The following is a 26,522-nucleotide window of genomic DNA, read 5'->3' as shown; positions in this document are numbered from 1 at the left end:
GAAAATATCTGGTGGTTAGAGTGAATGCTTTCCAGCCTTTCTGGTGTGTTGGAAACCAGAAAACTGAAAAGTAAGCCTTCTCTAAATCAGTTTTTAATTGTATACAATGATCCTGAATTTACCCCAAATGTTTGCAGAAAATGGTTACAGGAATGCAAAAGAAACAAAAACAATAACTTCAAATGAAAAGCTAACATTTTCATGAAGCGAACCAGTATTTAAAAAAAGGGTATTCTATGCAGAGATCACGTTAACCATCTTGGCCAAAACATGAACAGTGTCCAGCATAGAGTAAGCCCTCAACAAATATTTGCTCACTGATTATGTCATTGGATCAATGAAGATATGAAGATCTTCACAACTATTTATGTCCCTAAAACTCTGCTACATAGTGAGTTTGTGGTAGAGTGCTTCTACCCTGCCTCTTACCCAATAAATGAATAGCCCCAATGGGCATTTACATGAGATCTAAGTGTACTGAATCTCAGTACTGTCTCAGAATGCTCAGTTTTAAGTATAGTACCCTTCATTTTTCCCCTTTTAATCTACAATGGTTACAAAATGCATCTCACAATACAATCTCAATAGATAGCCATCTCACCATAGAGCTCTAATTACTTTGGGCTAATTTAAAGCTTATTCATTAATTTCAAAATCAAAAGGTTTTGTAACTTTTGAGTTCCTCAAAATTGGCACTATTGACATTGCAACTGGATAATTATTTGTTGTGAGGCACTGACTGGGTATTGTAAGATGTTTGGCAGCTTTCCTGGACTTTATCCTCTAAAAGTCAGTGGTACCCCTCCAATCATAACAAGCAAAAATGTTTCCAGAAATGGCCAAATTTCTTCTTATGGGCAAAATCACTCTTGGTTGAGAACCATTGCTTTATTTTGAATATCTAGACCATGCTCTTTATGTATATTTATAATTATTAAATTATCATTAAGTTAGATTATTGGAAGATCACCTAAGTATGCACCTGCATAAAAGAATCACTTTTTCTCTCCTCATGTAAACCAGATTTGCTGACACAAATGTTTCACTTTCTTTTTTTCTGACACTTTTTTATTCACTGAAAAATAGTCTAATTATAGTCTTCTTCTCTCAGAGTCATAGTTCTAATTATTAGTCACATTGACTTTTCTGTTAAATAAAAAGAAACAAACTTTACATCATAAACCATAAAAGCAATGACATTAAATGCTAGCTGCAAAGAAGTACATTAATTATGTGCTCCTAAATTAGAATGAAATATCTTTCCAAGTCCTATATTTGAATATGTTTGAGAGAGTCTCTTTAGAAGATTTCTTTATTTTTAACGGAGCAGACAGCAGGCGTTCATGACCATAAAGTTCTCTTTGTGAAAAAATTAAATAAAACTTTATTGATTGATTAATGAAAAGACTTTTGTAGCAGGCAACCTCAAATGCTTTCTGACTTTTTCAATCTGTAGAAGTCAAATTAGCCATCATTTTGTGGAGTGTGGTAGACAATGAAGACAATTTTCTGCAAACACTTATCAAGACTGAGTTCTGTTCGAGAACATGTGAATTGAAGAGGCTGCAACTCAGCCAGAGTCTCTGTAGTTTCATATTTAAATATTTTTGATGTGTCATATCCAATTCCAGTATTTCCTTCATATAAAAGCTCTGATGTAGGCTCTGTTCCTTTTCTTTGCTGGCTTTACAGCCAAATAGTGTCTGTATAGTAAAATAACTATTACCTTATTTTAAAATCAATTTTCAGAAATTTCCCTAGACTCCTTCTAGGAATTGTCTCTGACTAAATATGAGTAATGTGCACCCTGGCCCTTCTAGAGTTACAATGCATTCCTTATTTAATAGATTTCATTGTTAAAATATATACGTTTTCATTTAGTTGTTTTCAGTATGAACTTTTAAGATTTGAGTTTAAAATATTACTGACTGAAAAAATAAATTTTTGTTTAAGAAACATATGCTAATTAAGAGATCTAGAGGGAAATTTGGCTATGAAAATACAGCAAGATGAAGACTTTGAGTTTAAAGTCTGGAAGGCTTGTGAAGGACAAGTTAATGAACCAATTCTCACAGCATTCCAGTGTTGATGTAGTTTGAAAGAGCATAGAACACATGGTGGTTCCAAATAGAGTCATTATTTACTGTAGATGAAATTAATTTAGGTCATTGTTTCACAATGTTTTCAAGAACAAGGCATCACTTTTGGTTTTTTGGTTTCTATTTTTTTTTTTTTGAGACGGAGTCTCTCTCTGTCGCCTAGGCTGGAGTGCAGTGGCCGGATCTCAGCTTACTGCAACCTCCGCCTCCCGGGTTTACGCCATTCTCCTGCCTCAGCCTCCCAAGTAGCTGGGACTACAGGCGCCCGTCACCTCGCCTGGCTAGTTTTTTTGTATTCTTTTAGTAGAGATGGGGTTTCACCGTGTTAGCCAGGATGGTCTCGATCTCCTGACCTCGTGATCCGCCCATCTCGGCCTCCCAAAGTGCTGGGATTACAGGCTTGAGCCACCACGCCCGGCCTTGGTTTCTTTTTTTGAGACAGAGTCTCACTCTGTCACTCAGGCTGGAGTGCAGTGGCATGATCCTGGCTCACCTCAACCTCCTGCTCCTTGGTTCAAGTGATTCTCCTAGTTCAGCCTAGCTAGGATTACACCATGCCTGGCTAATTTTTTATAGTTTTAGTAGAGACGGGGTTTCACCATGTTGGCCAGCCTGGTCTTGAACTCCTGACTTCAAGTGATCTATCCATTTTGGCCTCCCAAAGTGTTGAGATTACAGGCATGAGCCACTGCGCCTTGCCAAGGCATCTTGAGGTAATGATAAAATATATTCATTGTCTCATTTCATTTATTCATACATTCAGCAATGCATGTTTATTGAGTAACTGTAATAAGTAAGTCCTTTAATAGGCTTGGGAACATAGTAAACAAAAAAAGTCCCTGACCACGTGGAGTTTACAAAAGAAAAAGTGAATAAACAAAAATAGATTATAAAAACATAGTATGCAATAAAAACATTTTATGCAATATGGCAATCAGTGCTATGCAAAAAGTAAAGTAAGATAAGAGAGACAAGGAGTTCTTGGGTGTGTGGTGGTTAAGGAAGGCAACTCTTAGGTCCGTTTCCTAGAGGTACAGCCTGGGATGGAGATTCATATTCAAAAGGTGTATTTGAGGAAAAGGATTATGAGCACAAGGGAAATGAGGCGAACAGGAGAGAGCTGGATGAAAGATCAGCAAGAATGTGGGCTTGGCTGGAGACTTTCAGGTAAATCACAGAAAATTCTGGAGCAGCAATGGTACTGCAGAATCTGTCCCTTCTTGAGGTAGTCTGTGTCAGTTGGTTGCTTGCTGAGGTGGTGTGGCATGACCTAGAGGGAAGGCACCTTCTTTTGGCTGAGATAATGGTGTGGATAAATGAGGGTCAGGTGTAAGTTTTTGTTCAGTCAACACCAACAGCAGCTGAGGATGGTGCTGTAGTCTGTCAAAGGGGTCTGGATGGGATTCCAACAGTACTTTCTTGTACGTCAGAGAAGGTAATGAGAATGTGAGGGAGAAAGATAGCTAACAATCTTTGAGAAGAACATTCTAGAGAGAACAGTGACTGCAAGAGACTGAAACTTGCTTAGCTTGAGGAACTGCCTTATGTCCAATATGACCAGAATCATGTGAACAAGAGAGCGAATAGAAAGAGATGAGGAATGAAGGAACAAGTAGAAATCATGTGGGAACTTGTGGGTTATAAAATGAGATGGGAAGTCATTTGAGTCTTCTGAGTGGAATGCATGATTTGGATTTATTTTTAATGTATTTACTTTGGCTGCCCTGGGAAGAATAGACTATAAGAAACACAAATATAAACAGCAGAATCAATACTTGCCATTTATGTACCATTTTGGTTGAACAATTGCATGCTATCAAAAAGCTATAGTTAATTTATTAATGCTTTAACATGGTCTTCCATGTGACAATTACAATTACATTCATATATATTTTGTAAGTACTGTGCATAGGCAGGGGTTATATTCAAAATATCCAGTGGACTGAATAAAGAAAATGTGATACATATACACCATGAAATAGTATGCAACCATAAAAAAGAATGAAATCACTTCCTTGGCAGCAACATGGATGGAGCTAAGGCCATTATCCTTAGCAAACTAATACAGAAACAGCGAAGCAAATACAGGACGTTCACACTTATAAGTGAAAGCTAAATGTTGGGTAGTCATGGACATAAACATGGCAACAACGGACACTGGGGCCTACTTGAGGGTACAGGGTGGGAGGAGGGTGAGGATTGAAAAACTATGAATCAGATACTATGTTGATTACCTGGGTAACCTAAATTCTCTATACATCAAACCCCTGTGACACACAATTTACTTATATAACAAATGTGCACAGTTACCCTCTGAACCTAAAATAAAAGTTGGAAACAGAAAAAAAAAAAATGAAAATATTTACCGAACAGTATTCCAGTAAGTCATTATGGAAGCTGATATTTAGCCTCAAAAGTAGACAAGATACAATATTTATTGTAAGCTGCTTGTGATATAATCCTTTTCCTTCTTAAGTGTTCAAGCTTCAATACAAGATGATAATTTTTGGTCTATTCTGAAAAAAAGAAAGAAACTCACTTGGATCAAATGGGGTGGTATTCTATGATGAAATGTAGAACTTGTTAAGAAAAATACCAGATATAGGATACATAGGAAGGTCTTAATTTGGAAAACAAAGGATTTCATAAGCCAGCAGGTAGGGGTCTATAAGCTGAAACCTGAAAGTTGAGCTTAAGGGCATTTCTCTCCTAGGTATCTTTATTAAACATTGTACTTCTCTGTAGACTGAATCACGTTTTGATGTTATTCTGTGTACCTTGTAGATTTCATTCTCTCTAAAGCAAGAACCAATTCTCTTTTGTTTATTGTATATTCAGAGTCTACCACAGAGTCTGGCACTGTATAGATGTGTAAGCTTGAACACCCATGTGCTGTAACAACAGGATACTGAATTGGATGATGGGACTCGCTATGTGAAAAGTGGTTATGGTTCAAAGAGAAAGGGATGCACTCTGGGTCAAATCAGGAAAAGAACTTCCTTCTCTTTAAAATAACAGCAGCTTTGCCTAAGATTGGTGAGTCAAATCAAGTAAGCCTCATTAGAAATATACTAATTTCAAGAGTTACATGGGTAGCCCCTTGCCACTGGACTTTTATATGAAAGTGAAATTAACTTCTGTCATTATATTTTTAGATCTTTTTGTAATAGTAGCTTAGATTATATCCTAACAAAGGTATCAACCATAAACTGATGTTCTGTAAAACTGTCTTGAATCCTAACATTTACTTGGATCCCAGACATGTATCCAATTGCCTATTCAACATTGTTACTTGAATATCTGCTGATAAGAACTATTGATTAACTCGGTTCTTTGAATGCATTCTTCTTTGTTTTTTCCATTTCGGTATATAGCACCCTCCTTCACTCAATCGGCCATAGGAGAAAATGTGTAATTTCTTATTTATTTCATGTACTCAATTCCAATTTATCAATGAGTGGTGTTGAGTTAGCATACAAAATATATACCCAGCTTGACTTTTCTTGCCAATCCTACCTCTGAATCCTAATTCAAGCTATCCTTCTTGTGTGCCCACGTCTTCATCTGACTGATCTGCCTTTCTCCACTCTTGTCTTAGAGTCTATTCTCCACAAAATGGCCAGCATAATCTTTTAAAAGTAAAGTTTCGTTTGTATCAGTTGTCCTCTAAAAGCTGTTACAATTCTTCTGTCATTATACTTAGAACAAAATCTTAATCATAGCTTTATAATTATTTTTTGATATTTTGCTTATTTCACCTGCAGCTACTTTCTCCATTGCTGATTTCAATCTGGTGACAATGCCCTTCCTTTCTACGTAAGAAATCCAATCTTGTTTCTGCCATGAAGGCCTTGGACTTAGAAATGCACTGAGTATTTAACCAGGGCTTTAGTTGATAGAATTTAGCCACGCAGTTTGAAATCTTGATCATCATCCTCTCACCTTCTGCACACTCCACTGCCAAAGTCTTTGTCAAAATGCCAAACGTGTTGATAAAAGATTGTGTTTGTAATTCTTGTTATAGTACAATTTCTCCTTAATCCTGAATTTCTTAGAATAAGTATGAGTAAATGAGAGAATGAGTGAACAAAATGAAGTACCTAATATGTGTCAAGCATTGTGCTTGGCAGTTTCAAAAATTGGAAACATTTCAAGCATTTGAACATTTTATGTAATTCCAGTGGCATTTTCTGTGAGAGTCGTTATGCTGTTTAAAATGTTTTCAAATATGGATCATGTTACAAAATTCATAATTTTATATGTCATATATAAATAAAAAGAAACAAGGTTTATAATGTATTTTAAGCAATGTATTACTGTATAATAATAACAACTATAATGGTAATAAATCTTTTGGAAAAGGTCCAAGAAATATTTGATTTCTGATGCAACGTTGACTAAGATATTTAAGTTACAAATAAAAACATTCTTATTTTGCTATGTCACTTTAATTACAAAATTAAAAATCAATGTTTTATAGAAAAAAAAGACTATACTTGTACTCCTCACTGCCTTCAACCTTTTTCCTCCGTGGTGTTGCATTTCTCACTCTCTCATTTTAATCAGATTTCTACTTTGATAACCTATTTTCCTGGTAGTCTTTCTTGTGCACCCTATATGCATTAGTGTGTGTGCATATGCACACACACACACACACACATTTCATTGTTCTCCATTCTCTTTCCTTGTTTTATTTCTTCATACTATGAAGAGATTTGGTATGGTGTGTTGTGTATTTATTTGTTTAATGTCATTTTCTTCTTATGAAAATAAAAGTTCTCTGAGCAAATGATTTTGATTCTCCTTTTTAGAGTCTTATCCTTAGAGCACAGACAAGTGCTTGATAGGTTTCAGGCTCTAAGCTGTTTGCAGGTGCCATGAGCTATTTCAGGCTGAAAACTTCATAGATTCTTTCAGTGCTCCAGCCTGGGGAACAGTAGCCTGGTTTGCTCTCAGGGGTGGTCCCATCCTTGGAGATTCTTACTTATTTTCAACAGCTACACATGTGTGTATGTGTGAGCATATTGTCTGTGAGTGTGTGTGTGCATGTGTAGGTGTGTATATTAGGTTTAGGGTGCTATTTCCTATAGATATATTTACAATCTATTCAGAAACATGTATCCTTACTTAATAGTCTCTAAAATATGCCAATTTCTTCCATCCTCCAATCCTTAAATAATGCAAACCATTGGTAAAAGAAGAATCATACTTCACTGTGCATTTTAATACACAGTAGCTGTGTTTACTGCTCCATTTCAATCACTTAAAAGAAAGACTAAGGGAAGCTGAGTTAACAAACGTTTAAAGGATAGAGCTTATGGGGAACGACATTAAGCATGCTGTGTTACAGAAATTGCTAGGGCTAGTTTTCCTAACCCTGTATCATTTACTTACGGTAATTGAGGATGGACAGGAATGAGGATAGACTGGAATGGGATAATGATAACATATATTGGTTCCAAGTGACTTGAGAGTTTCAAACAGAATTTTAGATTAGTTCAGTCTCTTTATTACTTCCAGAGGCATTTGGCATTCTTTTCAGTGAAAAGCCTAGAGAAGCAAATAAAATAGTTACAATAGAATATACAAAAATGTACACAATACCATCATCAAACATTTTTCTTTTTTACATTTTTTTTACTGCTAGAGGGGCAGTATAATTAATAATATATTCTATTATACATTCTTGGGAAGTAGAGTATATATGGTTTTATTTAGGAGATATTTATAAATACCTTATTTGAAATGTATATTTTCTTTTCAATTCACTTACAAAGATTAAGGTGGTGTTTTTAAAAATTACATTAATTGTATAAGGGATGCTAGAAATATTTTACAGCAAAGAATAATTATTATTTTCTTTAACAGAAATATACAATTATAGAAGAAATGCTTTGCCTTTGGAAACTCTATTAGACAAAGGACAGAGAGAGCTTAATGGTGTCCTTTGTTGTTGTTTGTAATGTAATCTATTTTTATTTATTTATTTTGCAGCAGCTTTGTTGGGACAAATTCACATACCATACAATTTATCCACTTAAAAACTGTATAATTCAATGATTCTTAGTATAGTCACAGAGATGCACAACTATGACCTCAATCAATTTTTTTTTTTTTTTTTTTGGTAGACATGGGGTCTCACTCTGCTGTTGCTTAGCCCAGTCTTGAACTGGACTCAAGCAATCCTTGGTCTCAACCTTCTGAATAGCTGCGTTTACAGGCACAAGTCACCATATCCAGCACTCAATTAACTTTAAAACAACTTTATCCATCCCCACAAGAAAATCTTTAGTACTAACCTTTTAACAGTCAGTTGGGTTACTCCCAACTACCCTAGTCCTTCCTTAGCAACCACTAATCCACTTTCTGTCTCTGTAGCTTTGCCTTTGTAGACATTTATATACATGGAATCAAGCATTATGTGGGCTTTTATGACATCATTCTTTCACATAGCATGATGCTTTCAAGGTTTTTCTACATTGTACTATGAATCAGTACTTTGTTTCTTTTTATTGCCAAATAATATTCCATTGTGTTGATGTACCCATTTTATTTACCTGTTCAACATTTGATGGACATTTGGGTTCTTCCCATTTTTCAATTATTATGAAGAATTCTGCTATGAACATTCATGTATAATGTTTTGTGTGGACTATTTTCATTTATCTTCAGTATATAGCAAGGATTGTGATTGTTGGGTCCTGTGGTAATTCTCTGTGATGCTAAGTATGTTGAGAAAATTTTCATGTGCTTGTTGGTCTATTTTATTTCATTTTCACTTGTCTGCATTGCAATATGATTTTCCCTATTACTATTTTGATCTTTTGATCTTTTTGCAATCCTCAAAACCACATACCTGAATTTGTTAGAAGTGTGTATAAATCAAAATGAGTGTGTGCTCATATGTATGGCTATGTATGGTTTATTGCATAGATTAGGTCAGATATATATGACCTGCCTGTATGCCATTTTCATTTGTTTTCTAGTTCTTAATTGTTTCCTGATATTATTTTAATGATTTGATTATAGATTTGACAAATTTATCAATAGTATATTTATGTAAACATAAAACAGCTTATCTTTGGATTTTATCTACCTATATATGTTTCTGATAACAAAATAGTAACTAAGAGGGAAGTAATTTTAAAATGATAAAGATAATCCTAAATATTAGAGAATTAGAATTATATTTATTTTAAAAGAGTTGGCTGAATCAACTTAATACTCCCTTTGAGTTATTTTAACTTGATTTTGACAATGAAATTTCACACTGAATGAAAAAATGATTCAAACTAATAGATTCACAAGGACAGTAACTGCTGCTTTTCTATGTGGTATTTAATTATAGCCAATATCAGGAGCTTGAAGGAGGTTCATTAATTTTTAACTAAGGATGCTTTTAATGACTCTATGTTGTCATTTTCTAAAGAGAATATGTGAAGTAGTTCAGGCTGTTAGAAACAAATATATTTCTCAAATATATACATATTTGAGGTTTGATTTTTGCCATTTAAATGGATACGTTAACAAAGTTATAATGAGAGAATTTCATTCATCAGTTTTGATTCATTTAATTCACATCTTTAAAACATTTTTTGAGGGGTTCAATACAAGCACTATATTCATATGTGTTAATTTTTGTGTTAATTTTATTTGTTTAATCTTTTAGCAATGAGGGTCAACTCCTGTGTCTTCCACTATACTATGGGACATATGTCCCAGGCTTCAGAATTCTCTCAGATATCTCACTCATTAACCAAAAAGGGAAACATCACAAAGAAAATTTTATAGCAGAAACTGAAATTGTAATAAATTTCTCCCCCGACTCCCAGTGTAACTGACAAGTTTTGTGCCAAGGGGTCCTTTAGTAACATGAAATTTTACTTGATTTCTTTCACTGCTGGCCTGCAGAGGCTGCCAAAACTGTGTACAATTCTCAGACTCTTGATGACTAGCACAGCTGTAATCCTGTGTCATAGGCACCCAAATCAAGAAATTAAACACTGTAGGCTTATGAAGGCTATCTCTAATGTTTCATTTATTCATACAGTATGGTGGCTGTTCTTGGTAAGAGGTTAAAAAATACATATAGTTTAGAGTGCACACTATCGATATCCAACCTGAACTTTTCTGCTACGTGATTTACTAAGATTAATTTCTTTCTCAGTTATTTCAAGTAAGAGACAATTTCTGCACAGCGACTATCTGCCATGACTGATACTCACTCACAGTTACTCTTCTTTGTATAGCTTTTCTTTTATCAGAGAATGGAGGAAGCGTACCCATGGGACTGAAACATCTTTGATTTTGTGAGGCTAATCATTGTTGGGCAACAATTCTCCATGGGTTGCTTGAGTTTCTGCATGTCTTGAGAAGATGCCTTGAAGACTTTTGCTCTGAACTTTTTTTTTTTTTTTTTTTTCCTGCAAGGAGATTGATATAGCAAATAGTTTCAGAAGACAGAGATAGTGTCTCCCTCTGGAGTAGAAGGCTGAATTTTTCCCTAGCCAAGATAGTAAAGACAATATTTTTCTCTGGGTAAAAGATTGGGCAGATATGCTAGCAGCAGACCATTTCAAAAATTAGGATTTTTGAACCTTAGGGTTCTTTAGCAGTTACACGAACCTAGAGAACGTGTACACCCATTTGGACTACTCCTCATTAACCCCATGAAACTTAGAGGGTGAAGGATCACAATGCAAACATGAAACCAATGCTGCCTGCTGTGCTGTGAGTAGTAAAGTCCTATGCTTCTGATCCAGGAGTCTCATCTCTTATGCCAGCATCTAAATGACTGTGGCAAATGAATTTGTCAGCTTGCAAGTAGGATAAAATCTCCTGTCTTTCACAGTTCTTGAAAATCATGTGAACCTTGAGGCTTTGTGCTGCCCTTCTCCAAAGGGATTCTGTGGGAGAATTAAACCCTATTGCCCCAATGCACTTATTATATGTCATGAACTCTCTTTTCTCCTGTGCTTGTGGTATGGTGGTATGTGAAACTGGAAAACTGAAAAAACAGCCAATCAAATAGTCTCCTACTGAGCTAATTTTCTCGTGGAATCCAGTTTGAGAAGGTCATGTATTACCAAAGGTAAATGTTTAGCTTCACAGCTTCTCTGACTAATTGGCACTATAAACATCCTTTGCAAGTATAAGATTAGGAATAGAACTTCAGAAGGTAATAAGAAATATAAAAAATTCCTCCTTTGTGAAAGAGCGAATATGTTATTTACTGTCAATATCAGTGGTCTGAGGAAGCAATTCTCATGAGATCTCGACTCCCTGACCGTTTGACTTTGGCAAATGCAATATGGAGAGACAATGCTTGGAGTTAGTTTAACTCCTACCTGACCTGGTGGGAGGGTGCCCAGGTGAGGAAACTGAGCAAACTGGCTCTTTGTTTGCAGACACAATTATAAAGACTCTTGGGGACCACCGTGTGTGCTTGCCCTTTCCCCTCCCTGTTAAGGAAGAATAAACAACACCAGTATCACTGAAGAAGCTAAGGGAATTCAAAGCAGCCTCAAGAAGCTGAGAAACTGACATTTCTAAGCAGAAAAACAATCCTATATTTCCTATAGTAGACAGTAATGTCTATAAAATGGACCTCTCCCACCATACCGTAAATCAAGTATTAGCTGCTAAATCACAGTTCGTTGTGGATTTGAAAAACGTTTCCTCACCCGAGTATGAGAAAAAAAGAAAAGCAACTAGGTATACACTTTTTTCACTTGCCTTTACATTACTTTGATAGTCTACAGTGAAGTTCTACTCACACAAAATAATTTCATCCTTAATGAGTTGGTTTGGACACCTTTGCAGAATCTGTAGTGTAAGTCTTTAGATTTACAAGTGACAAAGATGTTAGGCATTTGAAGAAAAGGATGAGCGTATAGTTTATAAAGCAGAGAATTAATAACCTTTGGCTTCTCAAACTTTGCCTGAAAGCCATTTGCTCTTTTCTTCTGAAGATCCTAATAAGCAGAGAAAAGATGCCTCATGCAAAACCTGTTCTTTCAGCGTCTGTCCATTTTTATTCTTCTGGCTCTTCGCTTTGTTTCTCTCTCTTTTTGCTGGAGCCTTTTCTGGTTTTCAAGATCCCCTTCAGGATGACCTACTTCTTCTGGTCCAAGTCTTAGGCTTCCAGATTTCTAGGAAATCTATTTGCTCTCTGTATTTCTTTGCCAGCCTAAATATTTGATACTTCCTTAGTACAGACTATAGATACTGATTCATAAAATGTTTTGACTTTATTGCTTTTTGAATTTATTAGCATACCTCTTTCTTTGCCTTTGGTTACTGCCAATGGCTGGCCTAATGCTATTTAATCATTTTAGGAATTCTATGGCTTTTAAAATCTTACATGTTTTCCTACTTACACTTTTCAAAAAATAGCTTAAAATTGAAAACTGAAAATTAAGCTTAAGCTTTGGCAGCTCTTCTATAAAATTTCTAGACGCTTCCTTGCTAGGTGAATTTTGATATACTATTGCAGTCATAAATCATGAGGTTTTAGTAAAATATACATACTTTTAAAAGAGGAAACATTATGTAATAGATATTACATATTCTGTGTTGTGATTCACTTTATTATTTAAATATAGAGAAGAAAAAGTATCCCAAGGACTTCTTGAAAATATTTTAAGGTTTCTTTTATATACTTGGTCTCCTGTTTTAGAGATGTTCAGAAGTTAAAATGATTTCTGACAATTCTATAAAGAGATTGAAAAATTCATTCAAAAATGAAAGTTTTAAGGTATTACAATAATTAATGAAACAGAGAAAGGATAGGAATATAGGACACAAATGATAATTTTTTAACTTTTTTAAAATTTTAAGTTCCAAGATATTTGTGCAGGATGTGCAGGTTTGTTACCTAGGTAAACTTGACCCATTGTTGTTTGCTGCATCTATCAACACATGACCTAGGTATTAAGTATCACATGCTATTTATCCCAATGCACTCCCTCCCCCAACCCCGTGACAGGCCCCAGTGTGTGATGTTCCCCTCCCTGTGTCCATGTGTTCTCATTGTTCAGCTCCTACTTATAAGTGAGAACATGTGGTGTTTGGTTCTCTGCTCTTGTATTGGTTTGCTGAGGATGATGGCTTCCAGCTCCATGCATGTCCCTGCAAAGGACATGATTTCATTCCTTTCTGTGGCTGCATAGTAGTGAATGATAATTTTTTAAAAGGCCTATGGAATGTCAAAGAGACATAAGGACTTTTGCAGATGTTATTTAGTCATGCAGAGCCAATAACAGAACACATTTGGCTACAGTGAAAATATATTGACAGCTTGAAATTATCCAGAATTATACGTAGTTTATCAAAGCAGCCAAATCTTTGAAGGTGTCAATGACAACACAGGTAATATATATACAAAGGATATCTTTTTGGGTTTTCTGTAAACTATTCAGCTGTGACTATAATGCTGCTACAATATAATCCCGCTACACTATAATCCCAAAAATGATGTCCAAGAACAACAGATTCGGTAATATCACCACAAGGAGACAGGGAATAATAATTAAGAAGGCTTTGTCCTGAGATTCTGAGACATAGGAACTCATGATGTATCAGTCAGTGAGGCTATACAATAAATTTGACCATACCTTATGATACAAGGGTTTCAGGGGCAGGTAGTAGTAGGAGAAGAAGAAAGTGAGAACTAACAATTAGATTGTTCTTGTCACATTTATAATCTGATTTGACTCAGCATTTATCATTAGTTGGAATTTACCATCAACTGCTTGTTAAAGATAGAGAATGCACAGAAAAGAAATGTTTCCAATGAAAAGGATAACAGTAAAAAGATATTTGGGCTTAATTGATTGCCATGTTACAAAGTATAAACCAAATGCGTGAAGATGACAAGGAAATGGATTATTAGAAAAAAAGTAGATCTAGTAGAAGAAATAGTTATAGGAGTTTTATGAGTAAAAGTGGTCATTAGTGATAACTCTGAGATACTGAACTTCTGGGAACAGAAGTTACAGAAAGACTGGCTAGACAAGTCTCCATAATTACTAATTTTGCAGACTAGACTATGTTAAAGGCCAATTGTAGTTTTCCTTATTCATTTTTTTCATTTTTGTTTAATTGGTTACTTGGACAATGTTTTACTGATAAAAATGAGTGTTTTATGTTTTAAATATATTGCTCCATTAAAAAGTATCTTTATCTTCAACAGAAATGTTTTGACCTTATGTTATATCTGAAAAAATTATACCTTGGCAAAATCAAAACTTAAAAATCAAGCCAAAGCATATGGCATTTTTACAAATTTTCATAATACTTTACAGAGTATAAATCTAGATAAAGAATGGGTTCTTAATAGAAATTATAATACACTTATTGGGAATAGACCTTTGGATGGTAATAAGAAATATAAATGTATTTCTTTTATTTATAAATATATTTCTTTTATTGATGAGTTCAAATTACCTAAGGATTCTGATACCAAAGATTTTTATTACAGTTGTATTGTTTTAGATTTTTAGTTTATAGGAGTTATCCTCAAGAAACTCAGAAGAAATACACTGAACCATTAAACTCACCCCTGAGAATAAAAAAAAAGATATTATGATGCTTTTCTAAGAGTGTGATTCAAGTCCAGGGAAAATGATTTGTTTCTGTTTCTGTTCACTTAATATTCTGAAAGTAATGAATATGATCTTAACTTTATTCTTTCTATTTGGTAGTTATCAAAAGATAATTTTACAATTTATCCCTTTCCAAAAGCTTAAGTTTAACTTCCTACTTATGTTTTGGTTAATTTGTAGCAAACTCAGTTGAAACAAATAAGTATTTCAGACAGACCTTGATGCAACAGCCAATGAACAGTGTGGGTATCAGACCATAACATGAAAACTAATGTGGATATATGCTGCCCTTCTAATGCCTTATTTTTCTCTTTCAATAATTGTCCTATTTGGGAGAATATAGTTCTTAAAAGGCAAAGAGCAGGAACATTTTTTGGATGAAACCACTTACAAACTCTGCCTAAAGTGTTTGAGACAACTACACTCAGATACAGAAGGCACAGAAGTAAGCCTAACTGCTTGACTGGAAGGGTGTATAATCCATGTCACCCACCTAAACTTACTGGATCTCAAAGTCTTCATCTGCCAAGTAGTTTACTCATGGTATTATTCTTGAGATTGGTCTGTGCCATAATTTTTAAATATAAACCCAAAAGCACAGACAACAAAAGTAAAAATAAACAAATGAGACTGCCTCAAACTAAAAAGCTTCTGGACAACAAAGGAAGCAATTGACAGAATAAAGACACAACTTACAGAATTTAAGAAGAACTATGTTGTAAACTGTAATCTGATGACAGGTTAATAATTAACTATATAAGAAACTCAATCAACTCAATAAGAAGAAAAAATAATCAAATTAAAAACTGGAGAAAGAATCTGATTGGATGTTTCTCAAAAGAAGACATACAAATGGCCCACAGGTATATGAAAAAACATTCAATATCACTAATCGTAATGGAAATGAAAATAAAAAACCATAATGAGATTTTACCTCATACCTGGTAGAATTACTATTATCAAAAAGATAGACAAAAGCATGTGTGGTCAGAATATAAAAAAATTGAAATCCTTGTACATTGTTGTTAGGAATGTTAATTTTTATAGCTATTATAGAAAATAGTATGGAGGTTTCTAAAAAATGTTAAAAATAGAACTACCATATATATAATCCTGCAATGCCATTATTGTATATATACCAGAAGCGAATAAAATCTGTACATCAAAGAGATATCTGTACTCCTATGTTTACGGTGGCACTATTAAGAATAGCCAAGATATGGAAACAACCTAAGTGTTCATTAACAAGTAGGTAAAGAAAAGTTGATACATATAAATTATGGAATAATATTCAGCCTTAAAAGAAAATGAAATCCTGACATTTGTGACAAGGTGGGTAATTCTAGAGGACATTATGCTAAGTAAAACAAGTCAGGCAAGAAAGGCAATTACCGCATGATCTTACTTACATGTGGGGAAGCATAGAAGCAGAGTGGAATGTTGGTTGTCAAGGTCAAGGGAGTTGAAATGTGGACATTTTGTTTCAAAATTAATTAAGATTAGTTAGACAGGATGACCAAATTCTACAGATCTAATGTACAATATAGTGACTATAGTTAATAATAGTGTATTAGACACTTGAAATTTACTAAGAGTGGATCTTAAATGTTTTCACCACACACACACACACACACACACACACACAGAGAGACACACACACACATACAAACAAAGATAACTATGTGAGGTGATGGATATGTTAGTTTAGCAAGATTATGGTAACCATTTCAAAGTGTATACACATAACAAAACATTATGTTGTACATCATAGATATTTATAATAGTATTTGTCAATTATACCTCAATAAAGCTGCAAAATAAGCAAATAAGTTACTTTACAAGGACTCTTGGATTTTTTCATATATACATCAATTTTTTCTTAGGCCAAATTAATTCAGAGCTTTCATGGTAAACCTTATCACATAATATAAATAAGTCAAGAATGTTTAAATTGAAGATAAGAATTATTCAACAAAACAATATTAAAGAAACTAATGGTGTATGCTAACCTTGCCATTCAGGACCAGAAAGTGTAATTGCTGTGTGCCTATGCCCCTACCTCCATATATCTTGATAAACTATATCAGACATAGTGCATCCCACACATAGCTGCTTGTCTGGCAAATCTAATACTCCATAATTATTTATTAAGTAAATTGGGGTGTTTTGACTCAGGTTGGATCTTATTATTAAATACAAGTTTAAAAGTTTGAATCTTGTAGTCTGTTTCCCCCATCAAAATTCCATTTATAGTTGATTTTTATAGTTGATGATAGACAAGTGGGGGAAAGGAAAGGTCGCCTTCTAGAATACTAAAAGCTATAAGAGCTAAGTGACAGATTACCTACATGGGAGTAAAAAAATTATCAGATTTCTCAGCAGGGACAGTACAAGACTGAAAAAAGAATGAAGATACATAGTCAATATGTTTAGGAAAAATGGCAATCACCCTCTAATAATATGCCCAGCTAAATTATTATTTGAGAGTGAAGGTGAAATAAAGTTATTTTTCAGACTAGTAAATATTAAAAGAGTATACCATCTCTAGACCTTCACAGAATGTTTAAGGATTATTTTAGTAACAGCATGGGAAAAGAAAACTCAGAGGCAAGGTATATAATAAAGTAATAACACAATCACCCAAAATGATAAAGTATGTTACTTAAAATTAAATGAACAAAAAATACAGTATTTTATGCTTAAAAACAGTAAAAATAAAACTAAATAAAATAATGGCTGTATTTTATTGGGTAAAGTTTGCTAAAATGTTTATGATATTTAGGAGAAAGAGATACTTAATATTATTAGATACCTTGTTATAAAAATTTATAAAATTCTGAAGTACATTCTGCGTGAAATACAGCCACGCAGAAAAGACGTAAAATTAAAAGAAGGAAAAGGAGTGGTTTTAGCACAAATGTATCAAAAACTATTTGATGAAACAAGAAAGAAAAGCTGTTGCAAGACTAGAGTAGTTTAGTTGCCAAATTAGCAAAATAGAACTATGAGTTAGTGTTTAAGTCTGTTTTCATATGCCATAAAGAATTGCTTGAGACTGGGTAATTTATAAAGGAAAGAGGTTTAATTGACTCACAGTTCAGCATGGCTGGGGAGGCCTCAGGAAATTTACAATCACCATGGAAGGCAAAGAGGAAGCAAGGCACCTTCTTCACAAGGAAGCAGGAAGGAGAAGTGCCATGCAAGAGGGCAAGAGCCCCTTATAAAACCATCAGATCTGTGAGAACTCGCTCACTATCATGAGAACAGCATGGGGAAACTGCCCCCCATGATTCAGTTACCTCCACCTGGTCTCTCCCCTGACATTCATGGGTATTATGGGGATTATGGGATTACAATTCAAGATGAGATTTGGGTGGGGGCACAAAGCCTAACCATATCATATCAGTTAGTTGTTAGAACATATACCTAACACATATAAAAAATATTTTTTCTCAAGTATTGTGCAACATTTACAAAAATTGACTACATATTAGTTTGTAAAAAGCGTTTAAATAACTGTCCACATACTCTCATCAGAAAGAAAAGTGAAATCAGGATTTATTGATGAAAGATAATTTTATAACAAACAAAACTGTATGTTTGGGGACAAACTGCACTTCTTAGTAGCTTTTTGTTTACATCTCAATGAAAATTTAAAAGTATTTAGAGCTGAACTTAAAGGTAATTGCTATATGCCAAAATGTATGAGTTCCAGCAAAGAAAGGACACGAAAGAGTGAAGATATATGTTACATATGCAGTTTAAGAAGTTGGGGAAAAGCAATAGAATAAGCCTAAGGAAAGTGGCTTAAAGGAAACAATAAAAGCGAGAGTAGAGATTAGCAAAACAAAAAACAGAAATACAGAGTTAAACAATAACAAAAACTGTTCTATAAAAGCAGTCTATAAAAAGGAAAACTAAACAAAAAATACTAAGCCATTAAAAAGACTAATTGAGGTATAAAAATATGAAGCACAAAGAAGAGGTATATAATTACAGATATAGTAAGGGTTAAAAAATAATGAGAATACTATGAATATTTGAAAACCTAGGTAAAATTGATATTTTGTAGAAAAATATTACAAAAATTGATTCAAGAATACATGAAACGTCAATAAATCAGCAGACATTGAAGAAATGAATTATTAATCAAAATCCCTCTGCTCAAGCCAATTATCTATCTATCTGTCCTTCCTAGCTATCTTAATACCAAACTGCTACAAAATATTTTCTACCACTCATTCTAAGAACAGATAATCCTGATCTTACATAAAATATTTTAAAAATAGAGAATGTAGACAAATATAATCTTCATATAAAATAAGATAACCATAGACCAGAAAAAAAAACTATAGACTAAATTCTCCTATGATTTCTGTAGAAAGTATTGACAAATGAATTCAGCAGTTTTCAAAGGAAATATACTACACAGATCATACTATGTAGGTGTTTATCTTAGGAATTTATGGATAGGTTATAAAGATGTTACATTAATAGGTTGAAGAATATTAGGAAATAAACATCTTGATGGATGCAGAAAACACATTTCATAAAGTTTATCATACAGGATAAAAACCTTTAGCAAACTTGCATTTAGAAAAACGGAACTAGAGGCCGGGCGCGGTGGCTCAAGCCTGTAATCCCAGCACTTTGGGAGGCCGAGACGGGTGGATCACGAGGTCAGGAGATCGAGACCATCCTGGCTAACACGGTGAAACCCCGTCTCTACTAAAAAATACAAAAAACTAGCCGGGCGAGGTGGCGGGCGCCTGTAGTCCCAGCTACTCAGGAGGCTGAGGCAGGAGAATGGCGTGAACCTGGGGAGGCGGAGCTTTCAATGAGCTGAGATCCGGCCACTGCGCTCCAGCCTGGGCGACAGAGCCAGACTCCGTGTCAAAAGAAAAAAAAAAAAAGAAAAACGGAACTAGAGGAGGAGCAGGCAGGGACCGAGCGGGTGCCTCAGTGCCCTACCCTTCCCGTCGCCTGGCCTCTCAGTCCTCTCCCAACAGCTAGACTGGAACTATGTGATCCCGGAAGTGCCCGGGCCTTTGCTGTGTGTGATAAACAGTAATGGCGGAGGCTGCAGCTCCCAGACCAACAGTCACATCATCAGGAGCAGGAGTGGCAGCAGCGGTGGCGGCAGCGGCCTCCCCTACCAGGATCCTCACAGTCCCTTCTGTCCCCGGTGGTCGGGCGAGGGGGCGGCAGCAGCGGCGGCAGCTGTACTAAACAGGTCACCTGCAGGTATTTTATGCGTGGGGTTTGTAAGGAAGGGGATAACTGTTGCTACTTGCATGACCTCTCTGACAGTCTGTATAATATAGTGTGCAAGTATTTTCAGCGAGGGTACTGTATTTATGGAGACTGCTGCATATATGAACATAGTAAGTCATTGAAACAGGAAGAAGCAACTGCTACAGAGCTAACTACAAAATCATCCCTTGCTGCTTCCTCAAGTCTCTCATGGATAGTTGCACCACAGGTGAAGCTGAATCAAGAAATTCAAACTTTGCAACTGTAAGAGCAGGTTCAGAGGACTGGGTGAATGCTATTGAGTTTGTTCCTGGGCAGCTCTACTATGGCTGCACTGCGCCTTCCTGCACTGAAGCACCCCTGCAGGGCTCAGTGACCAAGGAAGAATCAGTGAAAGAACAAACTGCCTTGGAAACAAAGAAGCAACTGTGGCCCTATGCTGCAGTGGGAGAGCGCCGATATCAGGAGAACTGTGTGTATGTCCACGGAGATTCATGTGACATGTGTGGGCTGCAGGTCCTGCATCCGATGGATGCTGGCCAGAGACCACAGCATATAAAATCGTGCACTGAGGCCCATGAGAAGGACATGGAGCTCTCATTTGCTGTGCAGCGCAGCAAGGAAATCGTGTGTAGGATCTGCATGGAGGTGATTTAAAAGCCAACCCCTGAGAGCACCGCTTTGGGATCCTCGCCAGCTGCAGCCGCACCTACTGTCTCAGGTGCATTCGCAAGTGGAGGAGTGCTAAGCAGTTTGAGAGCAAGATCATAAAGTCCTGCCCAGAATGCCGGATCACATCTAACTTTGTCATTCCAAGTGAGTACTGGGTAGAGGAGGAAGAAGAGAAGCAGAAACTCATTGTAAAATACAAAGAGGCAATGAGCAACAAGGCGTGCAGGTATTTTGATGAAAGACATGAGAGCTGCCCATTTGGAGGGAACTGTTTTTACAAGCATGTGTACCCTGATGGCCATAGAGAGGAGCCACAGAGACAGAAAGTGGGAACATCAAGCAGATACCCGGCCCAATGAAGGAACTACTTCTGGGAACTCATTGAGGAAACAGAGAATAGCAGCCCCTTTGACAACGATGAAGAAGAGCTTGTCACCTTTGAGCTGGGCGAGTTGTTGCTTATGCTTTTGGCTACATGTGGGGATGATGAACTAAGACTCTGAAGATGAGTGGGACTTGTTTCATGAGGAGTTGGAAGATTTTTATGACTTGGATCTATAACAACCTTGCATGGCTTGTGAACTGGTCTGCTGACCCCAGACAGCAGCTGTTCACTGTGGTGGTGTGGCAGTGCCTGTGTTCTCTCCAAGGCAGGCCTACCGACTCCAGGTGGTGGCATAAGAATTTTTACCCAGGGCCTGCCTTTTCAACCCCTCACCTTTCCCTGAGGAGTGTGTTGTTTTCTCTGTTGAAAAAAGTTAGAAAAATAAATCTTAAAGTCAGTTTTCTGAAAAAAAAAAGAAAAGAAAAAGAAAAAAAAAGAAAAGAAAAGAAAAAGGGAACTTGAAAAATAAAAAACAAAACAGAACAAAAAATAAATAAAAAAGAGAAATGGAACTTGGCAAACAATACCAATCAAAAAAAAATCACAATCAATTATTAAATTTTAGAGGTTTCCTTAGAGTCAGGAAGATGATGAGATTGTGCTTACAGTTAAAAACTACAAAGTCCTTACTAGAGCCAAGAAAAGATATGAGAGGTAAGAATTGGAAAGAAAACAATAACAATATGCCTATTTGAAGACATGCTTATCTATGTAGAACTTAAAAGAGCATCTATGGAGAAATTATTAAAAGGGTTTTTTAGGCACCAATAATAATAAAAAAAAGAAAACAGAAAATAAAAATTCCAGTCTCAATGGAACAAAACCAATATTACCTCTTATTTTTAATTAAAGAGGGGCAGCACTTTGGGAGGCTGAGGCGGGTGGATCATGAGGTCAGGAGATTGAGACTATCCTGGCTAACACAGTGAAACCCCATCTCTACTGAAAATACAAAAAGTTAGTCAGGCGTTGTGGCAGGCGCCTGTAGTCCCAGCTACTCGGGAGGCTGAGGCAGGAGAACTGTGTCAACCCAGGAGGTGAAGCCTGCAGTGAGCGGAGATCACGCCATTGCACTCCAGGCTGGGCGACAAAACAGTGTGAGACTCCGTCCCCCCTCCAAAAAAAAATGCGGGGGCAAAACCATTCTGGAGAAAAATTATAAAACATTGAAAATATATATAAAAAAGGATGAGTATGTGTATGTATATGTAGAGAGAGTGTCCATGAATTGAATTACAATAACAGAGTGATGTTGATACTTCCTCAAAATTATCTACAAATTCAATTCAATCCCAATTAAAATTCCAACAGAGGCTGGGCACTGTGGCTCACACCTGTAATCCCAGCACTTTGGGAAGCTGAGGTGGGTGGATCACGAGGTCAGGAGATCGAGACCATCTTGGCCAACATGGTGAAACCCCATCTCTACTAAAATACAAAAAATTAGCTGAGCGTGGTGGTGTCTACCTGTAATCCCAGCTACTTGGGAGGCTGAGGCAGGGGAATTGCTTGAACCTGGGAGGTGGAGGTTGCAGTGAGCTGAGATCACACCACTGTACTTCAGTCTGGTGACAGAGCAAGACTCTGTCTCAAAATAAAAAAAAAAAAGAAAGAAAGAAAGAAAGAAAATCCAACAGGAATTTTTAAGGAAGCTGACATCTAACTTTATATGAAAGAGCAAAGAAAGAACCAAGAAGAGTCAATGCAATTTTGAATAATGAGGTGGAAGGAGTTGTTCTACTAGAGGCCAAGAATTAGCTTAAAGCTGCAATGATTAAGATAATGTATTCTCAATGCAGGAAAAGACAAAAACACCATTGGGAACAGTATGAAATAGTATGAATATATGTAAATCAAGCAGCATTTTTATCTGTGTACAACTGGATTATTTCATAAATAATGCTAGAACAATTTATTCAAATGGAAGAAAAACTACTCTGGTTCATATTATACAGAAAAAATAATTGTAGGAACAGTAAAGACTTAAATGTTGATATGGTTTGGCTCTGTCCCCACCCAAATCTCAGCTTGAATTGTAACTCCTAAAATTCTCATGTGTCATGGGAAGGACCCGGAGGGAGGTAATTGAATCATAGGGGTGGGTGTTTCCCATATTGTTCTCGTGATGGTAAGTAAGTCTCACAAGATCTGATGGTTTTATAAAGGAGAGTTCCCTGCACACGCTCTCTTACCTGTCACCAAGTAAAGCTTTGCTCCTCTTTCACCTTCTGCCATGATTGCGAGGCCTCCCCAGCCAAGTGGAACTGAGTCCATTAAACCTCTTTTTCTTCATAAACTACCCAGTCTTGGGTATGTCTTTATTAGCAGCATGAGAACGGATGAATACAAATGTGAAAATAGAACATTAAAACCTTTAAAGGGGTGTGACTAATTTTTAAAAATAAGAAAGGAACATACTCTTAAGGAGAAGATGGCTATAAAATTAATAACTAGGGGGTAGTGAATAAAATTTAAAACTGTGGGGGAGGGCAAAGCAAGATGGCAGAATAGAAGCCTACACCATTTATCTACCAACTGGAACATCACATTTTAACAACTATCTGCACACAGACACGATCACTAGAGTCAAAAATCAAGTGAGCAACCACAACATCTTGCTTTAACTTCATATCCTTAAAAGAGGCATTGAGAAGGGCAGGAGAGACAGTTCTGAATTACTGATGTCACCCCTCCCCCATACCCTGGCAGCAACTGTGCAGCACAGAAAGAGAATCTGCATTTGCGGAGGCAGAGCCCAGCCTCTGGGGGTCTTTATATTGAACTCAGTGCTTCCCTGTCACAGAGGAGAATAATGCCATGCTGGACTCAGTCAGCACCCACACATGGAGGGAGCATTAAGACGAGCTCTAGTCGGAGAGGAATTTTTAGTCCCAGCATTCGGAACGTGATTTCTTGGCAAGCCTTGCCACTATGGGCTAAAGAGCTCTGGGGTCCAAAGTAAACTTGAAAGGCAGTGTAGGACACAAATTTGCAATTTCTAGGCAACTCCTAGTGCTGGGCTGAGCTCAGAGCCAGTTGACTAGGGTGGCATGTGGCCTAGGAAGTTACCAGCTGGGGGCAGCTAAGGGAGTGCTTGTGCCATCCCTCCCACAACCCAATGCAGTACAGCGCACAGAAATGAAAATGACTCCTTCCCATTGCTTAAAAAGAGGAGAGAAAAGAGTAAAGAGGACTTTGTCTTACATCTTGGATATCAGCAGAGCCACAGTTGGATAGGGCACCAGGCAGAGTGGTGAGGACCTAGCTTCCAGACTACACTTCTATATACATGCTGGCCCACTGCCTTGAAGGGAAGGAACCAGTTCTAACAGGAGTCATCACCTGCTGACTGAAGAGCTCGTTGGCCCTGAAAAACCAGCAGCAATTCCCAGGGAGTACACTGTGGGCCTTGGGCTCTTACATCTGCTGGGTATAGGGTGACCCAGCACAATCCCAGTTGTGCTGGGTATGGTGAAGGACTCTTTCTGTTGGGGAAAAGTGGAAGGAAAACTAAAGGGGACTTTTTCTTGCTTGACCACAGTAGGGTAGAGAAATTAGCAGGCTTTTGCAGTCCCTGAGTCCAGGCCCAGTCTCTTAGATAGGATTTCCAGACCTTCCCTGGGCCAAAGAGCAGCGCAGTGCCCTGAAGGGTCAGTCCCAGGGTTGCAGCATTCACCACGAGCTGATGGAAGAGTCCGTGGGCTTTAAGTGAACATCGGTGGTGGTCTGGAAGAATTCACTGTGGACAGGAGGTGGTGGGGGCCACAGGAAGAGGCTTTTCTGCTCCTCTGCCTGTGGAAAGTGGAGGGAAGAGCAGAAAGGACTTTGTATTGTGGTTTGAGTGGCAGGTTAGCCACACTAGAATAGAACATCGAGTAAATTGTTCATGTTTTTTACTCCAGTCTCTGGCTCCCAGACAGCATCTCTGGATACTCCCAGGACCCTGGGGAAGCTTGCCGCCCTGAAGGGAAGGGCCTTGGACAAGGTTTAGTGTTGTGCTGGCTTCACGTCTGACCTAGCTCAGTCCCAGTCGTGGCAGCCTCAGGGGTGCTTGCATCACCACATCCCCAGTTCCAGGTGCCTCAGCACACAGAGAGAGAGACTCTATTTGTTTGGGAGAAAGTAAGATAAAATAACAAGTGTCACTGTCTGGTAATCCAAAGAATTCTTCTGGATCTTATCCAGGACCATCAAGGTGGTATCTCTATGAGTCTAGAAAACAATTGAATTCATGAAGAGTGAGAGTAGGGGGATGACTAGCAGAGGCAGGGAAGGAGAGTACAGGGGAAGTGGGGGAGGTGTGGGTGGTTGATAAGTACAAAAATAAAATAGTTAGAAAGAATAAATAAGACCTAGTATTTGATAGCACAAAGATGTGACTATATTTAATAATAATTTAATTCTACATTTTAAAATAACTAAACAAGTACAATGAGATTGTTTTTAACACAAGGAAAAATGTTTGAGGGGATGAATACCCAGTTTTCCAGGTTGTGATTATTATGCATTGCATGTTTATACCAAAATATCTCATCTACCCCATAAACATATGCACCTACTATGTACCCACAAAGATTAAAAATTCAAAACAGTAAAAAATTTAAAATTGCACAAAATCAAAAGTAAAAATACATACCACAGACTAGAAGACATTTTTAGTGTCTATAATTGACACTATTCATAAAATTTTCCCTCAAAAACAGAATCATCACAAATCACCTAGCAAAAGAAAACTTAGAAGAATAATAGGTATATTGATATAAATGTGAAGTGTTTTAGAGGAATTTCCAAATTGTTAATATCTATTTCTGGTAGGTGAAATAAATGCCCCCTGCAAAGCTATTTGCATCTAATTCCTGGAACCTGTAACTGCTATCTTACATGGTAGAAGGTACTCTATAAAAGTAAGTAATGAAATGGGAAGATGATCTGTGATCATCTGAGTGGGTACAATGCAATCACTAGGCCCCCATATAAGAGGGATGCAGAGGATAAGAAAGTAGTTGAGTTTGTGATGATGAAAGCTAGAGGTTGCAGGAATGTGAAGAAGGGGTTGTGAGCCAAGGGATGCAGGCAAACTCTAGAAGCTGAAAAGGCAAAGTTGTCCTGGTTTCCAGAAGGAATGCAGCCTAGCTAACCCATTTTAGACTTTTGAGCTCTATAAGTGTGAGGAAACAAAGTTGTATTATTGTTTTAAGACACTAAGTTCATGGTAACTTATTATAATAGTTAGAGAAACTAATGTAGTAATTCTCCCTCTATAGTAATCAGGGAAATCAAAATTAAAATCAACAAACTATTATACACAGACACACACACACATATACACACACACACACACATACACACACACATATATATATATATTAGTTGCACAAATAATTACAAATCTGGGAATAGCATGTGTAGTTGAAGATGTAGACAAATGAGAATTTCTGTGCATTCTGATGAACTCTAAGTATACATAGAGTCTAAAATTGGTATGGCCATTTTGAAGAGAAAACACCC

The 26,522-nt window shown here is 36.7% G+C and overlaps 1 pseudogene; it reads left to right on the top strand.

The window, feature by feature from the left end:
- The first annotated feature begins 19,774 nt into the window (after positions 1 to 19,774).
- On the top strand, positions 19,775 to 21,190 carry LOC105525584 (annotated as a pseudogene).
- The last annotated feature ends 5,332 nt before the right edge of the window (positions 21,191 to 26,522 follow it).

The sequence above is a fragment of the Colobus angolensis genome, unplaced genomic scaffold, assembly GCF_000951035.1.
Source record: "Colobus angolensis palliatus isolate OR3802 unplaced genomic scaffold, Cang.pa_1.0 Scaffold543, whole genome shotgun sequence".
Taxonomy (NCBI): domain Eukaryota; kingdom Metazoa; phylum Chordata; class Mammalia; order Primates; family Cercopithecidae; genus Colobus; species Colobus angolensis.
This window is presented reverse-complemented; position numbering and strand designations above follow the sequence as displayed.